This window comes from Callithrix jacchus, chromosome 15 (assembly GCF_049354715.1).
Source record: "Callithrix jacchus isolate 240 chromosome 15, calJac240_pri, whole genome shotgun sequence".
NCBI lineage: Eukaryota > Metazoa > Chordata > Mammalia > Primates > Cebidae > Callithrix > Callithrix jacchus.
This window is the reverse complement of record NC_133516.1, coordinates 45,779,274-45,785,833: the sequence shown is the minus strand read 5'-3', so window position 1 is coordinate 45,785,833 and position 6,560 is coordinate 45,779,274.

Genomic DNA, 6,560 nt, shown 5'->3' with positions numbered 1-6,560 from the left:
GTTTGTTTCCATTTATTTTTTCTTAAACACTGGGGTCCACGTATGTTAAAATAATGTCACTTGACTTATTCATTAATGAAAATCTGGTTTATGTTGTCAGGTTGCAGCTAGGTTCAGATCCTCACTGCCTCATCAGTAAAAAACAGATGTTGACACAGCCCATTATCTCTTACCTGTAAGCTTCCTGATTTTACAAAGAATACATACTATATAGTGGTCTACAATTAAAGTGTCTCCCACTTAGTATACAAAAGATAGAAGATAAATTAAAATGTGTAGTAAGCTTTCCCTTAGAAACAAGTAACCATATAGTACAGAAAGTTACCCTTTTTTAGGAAGCTGACATAATCTGGATTAATAAACTGGAATACAGAATCTACCAAGGCCAGTCTCAATTTTCTAAAACCTTATATGTAAATATTAGCAAAATGGTAATCCAGAAGTAGGACTGTAGTAATAATAGCAGTAAGGAAAACAAAGTTGTTCCCCTGTTTGTCTCATAATTATACACTCGGTATGTCAGATAGGGATAAGTGCTTTTAAGAAATATAAACCAGGTAGAGAGACAGGGTATAGGCTCTCTCCTATAAGGGGTTGTGGAAGACTTCTTTGGTAAGACGACATTTACATGAAAAGGAGGGAGAGCCCATGCATGTATGGAGGGAAGAAAAACAGGGAAAGTCACTGTCAATTTTAAGTGCAGATTTGGCTTTCCTTTTAAGTCTCACCATGGCATTCAGTGGCATGGATTGCAGAGGCAGCTGGATTTGCTAAAAGATTAGAATGGGTTGAGGAGGAGGATGGTGGGGGAGAAAATTTTTCAAAGGAGATCCCCGGCTTTTTGGCTTACTTGAAAGATAGCTGGTGACCACCATGGTGAGCAGTTTTGGTAGAGGTGAGTTCAGAAGAGAATGGGAGATGGCATTGTACTGTACAAGGCAGAGGAAGGAAAGAAGAGTTTTGAGGTTAAAACAGTCTCATTTGCTTGAAAATAATTTGATACAATTAACCATTTCTTCATGATAAAAATTCTTCAGTAGACATGAATAATATGTTGGGAAATCAAAGCCCTAACAAAACAAGGTAACTAATGGCAAAACATTAGAAGCATTATCTTAAGTGAAGACAGTGGCTCTCATCACTGGAAGATGAGCTGTTGGTTATATGCCAAGGAAAGCAATGTGGCCAGAGCTGTTTTGAAATGAGTTTCCTGTAGGCACTGTATGGTGGAGGGGGAGGCTTTTAAAATGCTCAGTATGCCTAAAGTATTTGAGAATATCCACCTGTGCATTTCTAAAAACGATTACCTAGAAAACATATTTCTTGAAAAAAACCTCAGCTTTTTGGTCTACAGAAAACCAAAGCTAGTCAAGAATGCAACGGTGGCTTCTGTATTGCAGCTTGGTCACCCACAGGCTGCAACTGGCACACCCTGAATACTTTTTCAAGAAAAACATTTATAGTCACCCCGTACAAGTTGACAACTGAAAAACCTCGTGTTTAGCTCCTCTTGAAAATGGATAAATTAGGCTAACTCTGGACTCATGCTCCAATAAGGTAAGAAGCAAGCATAGCTTGTTTGTTCCAATGTGTTCCAGTCCACCCAGTCTGTTCATGTACGCTGTCTGCCTGGCCCATGCTGGCATTTGAGTTTGTTACCCCTACATTACCCCCAATAGTATACCTGTGAGGTTGATGGTTAACAGCCTCCTGTGTTAACTAGGATGGGGGTGTCCAATCTTTTGGCTTCCCTGGTCCACATTGGAAGAATTGTCTCGGGCGGCACAGAAAATACACTAAGGATAGTTGATGAGCTAAAAAAAAAAATCAGAATGTTTTAAGAAAATTTATAAATGTGTGTTGGGCTACATTCAAAGCCATCATGGGCTACAGGATGGACAAGCTTGAGCTAGGAGAAACTATCCAAAGAATTCTTAACCTTCATCCTATTTCCAGTAGCTTTAATTTATACAGCTTGTTTTTTGAAAGTCTTAATTTCTGCTTTTATTCAAGAAAAAGGGTACTTCACAATATGAAAATAAGATCATCAAATGATAGTTTTATTTGCAGAGTGACAGAGCTAAAACAATTAGGTATAGTTTCTTTTCGTATCGGTAAATGTTTTCTTTTGAAGTTGGAAACTTAACCTTATTTTTAACAACCCTGATTTCAGTCAAAATTAATTATCCTAGTGTGAAATGTTATCACCAGGATAAACTATCTTTTGTGATTATTTTTAAAGCAACAATGCCAGTTTCTCTTATCTCAAAATTTGATTTTATAGCAGATCTATCCAGTAAAAGATAAATATTTTAAAGCTGTGTCAAATTATGGTAATCTATTTCCTGTATTTGAAACAGCTTTAGGTCAATTTTTAGCTAGCAGTATCTCTTAGGACAGAAACAGTGTAAAAATCACTTGTTATGCAACCAAATTTACCCGCCCTAGATGGCTAAAAGGATGCCTACAACTTGGTGACTGAGCCTGCAATACTCCAGTATACTTAGGGTTTTAAGACTGAACACATTTGGTCCTTAATTGATAGAAGGCTACTAATCATTAGCAAATTATTTCTGTAATTTTTTTTTTTTTTTTTTTTTTGCACAATGTCTTGCACTGTTGCCCGGGCTGGGGTGCAGTGGCGCAGTTTCGGCTCACTGCAACCTCTGCCTCCTGGCTTCAAGCAGTTCTCCTGCCTCAGCCTCCCAAGTAGCTGGGATTACAGGCACATGCTACCACACCCAGCTAATTTTTTGTATTTTTAGTAGAGACAGGATTTCACTATGTTGGCTAGACTGGTTGCAAATTCCTGACTTTGTGATCCACCCACCTTGGCCTCCCAGAGTGCTGGGATTACAGGCATGAGCCACCGTGCCCAGTTGTAATTTCATATTCTGAATTAGTCTTTGGTGCTGCTGTTAACCTAATGTTTTTAAGAGGATGAACAGCTGACAGTTAAAATATCTGCCCTGGTGATTAAGGGGGGAAAAGGGTGGAGGGAACTGATAATCCCTGGCCTTCCCAATGCCGCCACATAAACTCGTAGTTGGTAACAAACCTGTGCCTGCACAATGGTAATGGGGGCGTAAGGTAAAATCCCTATCTGGAAAACATGAAAAGCTCTGATAATCACTAGTTTTGGTTCCAAAGCTTTAGAGCCAAAGATTTGCATTATGCTTGTTTCTGAAGGAATACAAAGGCTATCAGGAATTTGTAGCAGTCTGGTCCAACATGGTCAAAGTGTAATCTCTTACAGTGGAATAATCTTCCCTGTACAGATTGAGTTTAAGAAACAAAAGACAATTTGCTAATCAATGATGAGCCTTTAACCATTATTTATCCCCTTTCCATCCTGAGATCCCTTGTAGAGACCATTTGGTTAAGACCACCAGCAGGTGGCACCCTGACAACCTTACCAACCTTGCCTTTTAGAGGTGACCAGAGACCTGTGCTTTTCCAAAGTAGTGTTATACATGTAATTAGTATAGTATCAATGTGGGGAAGCTCTACCTTTGGTTTTTGAGGACTCTTGTCTTGAAATCCTCTGGGTTAGAGACTAGTTTATTCATATACTAGTCTCAAAAACTTGGGGCCAAGATGAAGTTCACTTTTTATAGTCCTCTGCTGGCTCTCCTGGCCATTCTGTTTACACCTTCATTCAAAATGCCTTCTCTTTGAAGCTGCTTACAACCCAGCAACACCATCAATTCACTGTGCATGCTGTCCTCAAACACACTTCAAGTCACTCTCCCCTCTTTCATGCAGTTCTTCCCAGAACCAAGGAGCTGGCTCAGTCTTCCTCCCAACCCTATTTTGAAATGGACAACGTAGACAACACCCTTGCTTCACAGTTCATCAGCCTGAATTCCAGTGCTCTTTTCCTCCATGGTGCTTCTGTCCACTGCTATGGTTTCCACCCAGGAATCACAAGCACCTCTGGCCAGTTCTGCTTTTGAAAATACTGGAATTCCAATTCCTCCATTCCCTGTCCTGTTCCTAAAAGTGTGGTATCACTTTGATCACTCTGGCCCCTGGATCCTGCCTTGTGGCCCCTCACTTTTATTGGCCATATGGTATTGAATGTGGACTTTGCTCTGTGACCCTGAACAAATAAATTGTCTAATCATAGAAAAAGTTACATGGAAGGAGATTCCTAAGAGCTAACAAGAAGGTAATTCCAATCAAACCCATGTCTTAGAGTACCTGTGTAGATTCTACATAGTAGGCTTCTAGTTCTCTTCCTTGAATACCCAATTCAGAGCATTATCAATCACTCAGCCACATCTTCACTAATACTCTTAATTCTTTGGCAGTCTCCCTGCCTAAGTTCTAACTTTTCCACCCAACCAATACATGCTGTTCCAATGATTCTGAAGAAAACAGCAGAACAGAACATTACCTAAATGGATAGATGGCATTGGCAATTTTAATGCAATCGACTCTAAACTTCTGTAAACCATCTCAGTCTCACCCTTCTCTGCCTTCCCTTAACTCTTTTTACTCTAGTGTTCTCCATTTGTCTTCACGAAAATAGTCTTCTCCAAGGTTTTGTCCTAGGTTTTCTCTCTGGACCATGGAGGATGGGCTTCAGGTCTGTGATATCCTGGAAGCAGAATATATGAATGTGGTGTGCCTCTGCCTCTGTCAGACAGGATCCATAACTTCTTTCATGTGATTCCTGGAGCCTGAGGAGGGGCAAAATTAAGAATCACTGATCTGACAGGCCTGAATTACCCTGGATCTGCCACCTGTTTGTTGTGGGCCCTTAAACAGGATACCTTCTTGGGAGTTCCTCATCAGTATGACTCAAATCAAAATACCTGTCCTATGAGGGCTTAGTAAAGGAGAGGATGTATATGAAATGCTTGGAATAGTATCTGGCATATGAAGTACTTACTAGAGAAGTATTATGTTAACATCGTAAGCCAAATCTAATAGCTACCTAATTTTCCCAGGTAAACTCATCTACTCTTATGACGTCATCGATCATCTAAAAGTAAAAGACAACTCTCCATTCCTATTTTCCAGCTCAAACCTCCCTCCTAAGGTCCATCCAGCCTGTACAGCCAGCCAGTTGGGCACCAAACTAGAATTTCCCACCAGCAGCTCAAATCTATCGTTAGGTCGTTCTCTGTTGCCATACCGCACATTTCACTTAAAACTCAATTGGTTTGGCCAAGCTAGAAATCTGAAATCTTAGATTCACTCGTCCCTTTAATGTTGAACAGAATTAGGCCTCAAGGCCTGATGGTTCCACTTTTAAAACATTTCTGAAATCAGTTTCAGTTAACCTTCATGATCAGCCCGAGTTTGGAAACTTAATAGTTCTTACCTGGATTACAACAGCTTTGGAACTTTTGTCCCGAGGCTCTCACCTGTCGATTCAGTTTTCCACTGTTATTGTGGGGCCATAGGTGGCAGAGATGTTTTTTTTGACAAAGTATTAAATTATAAGTATTTAATTCTCCCCTTCCCCCTGGAGAATTTTTCTTCCGCTGATAGTCTCACCCTCTCTTACCTCCTAAGAGATATTCTGGTTCATGGGTTTTGAATGTTGAAAAGGAGGATAACAAGTGCCAAGAATTACAAGGTAAAAGACTAATTAACCTCCATTAACAAAAGCAGCAAGAACTTAACGAGAAAGAGGACACTAAGAAAGGAATGAGAAGGGAGAGGAACTCAGACTTGATTTAGAGGAGTGCTTTTAGTTAGGGCTGGGGACAGGAGCAGGAAAAGAGACTTTAGTGCTCCTTTGATTTTCCAGTCTTCAGTACAGATTTGAATGGCTTTGACTTTTGGCAGCTGCATGGTGCTCGGACTGGACCATGAAATATCTCTGTGCTCTGACAGTTACATTTGGGTTAATCTAAGCCTAATCTCATGTGTTCCTGGATGAAAAGTCCCAAGACATGCAAGGTCCTTGACAGTCTGACACCAGCTTCTCTAACCCTATAAGGCACTTCCATTCAGCAAACTTCCCGCAGAATTATTCTCTATGCCTCACAACTTCATATCCATGCTCGACGCATTTGCTCGCTCTGCCTAGAATCTTACTCTGCCTGCCTTTCTGCCTGGTGAAATCCCACATATGCCAAGATCCAACACTGGTAAACCCCTTTCCTTGAGTTGGGATCATCTTGTTATACAGGGCCAGGATACCTGCAAGGGAATGGAATTAAAAAGAGTAAGAGATTGAGCAGCAGAACCTTTTCTTGGGAGGACTGAGGACATCCATGGTGAAAGATTTGCCTACAGAGAGCACTTAATGATTAGATTTGTGGAGAATGCTGAGTGAGTGGCTGACCTAAATAAGGAGGGAATGGAAAGTCCATAGGGCAGTAGGAACTGAAGCCAACCTGACTCTTTCATATCAGGTATGGACAGTTTTTCTAACACCCAAAGCAGTTACTCCTTTTATTTTAAGCCACAAAAATAATTTATCAGCATGATTTATTTGCAAACAGTAAAACTGACCGGATTTCTAGAGGTAAACAATTACGCTGTGTTCCAAATAATACTAAAATGTACTTGTATTGCCAGTAAGGGAGGTATGTAAAGAA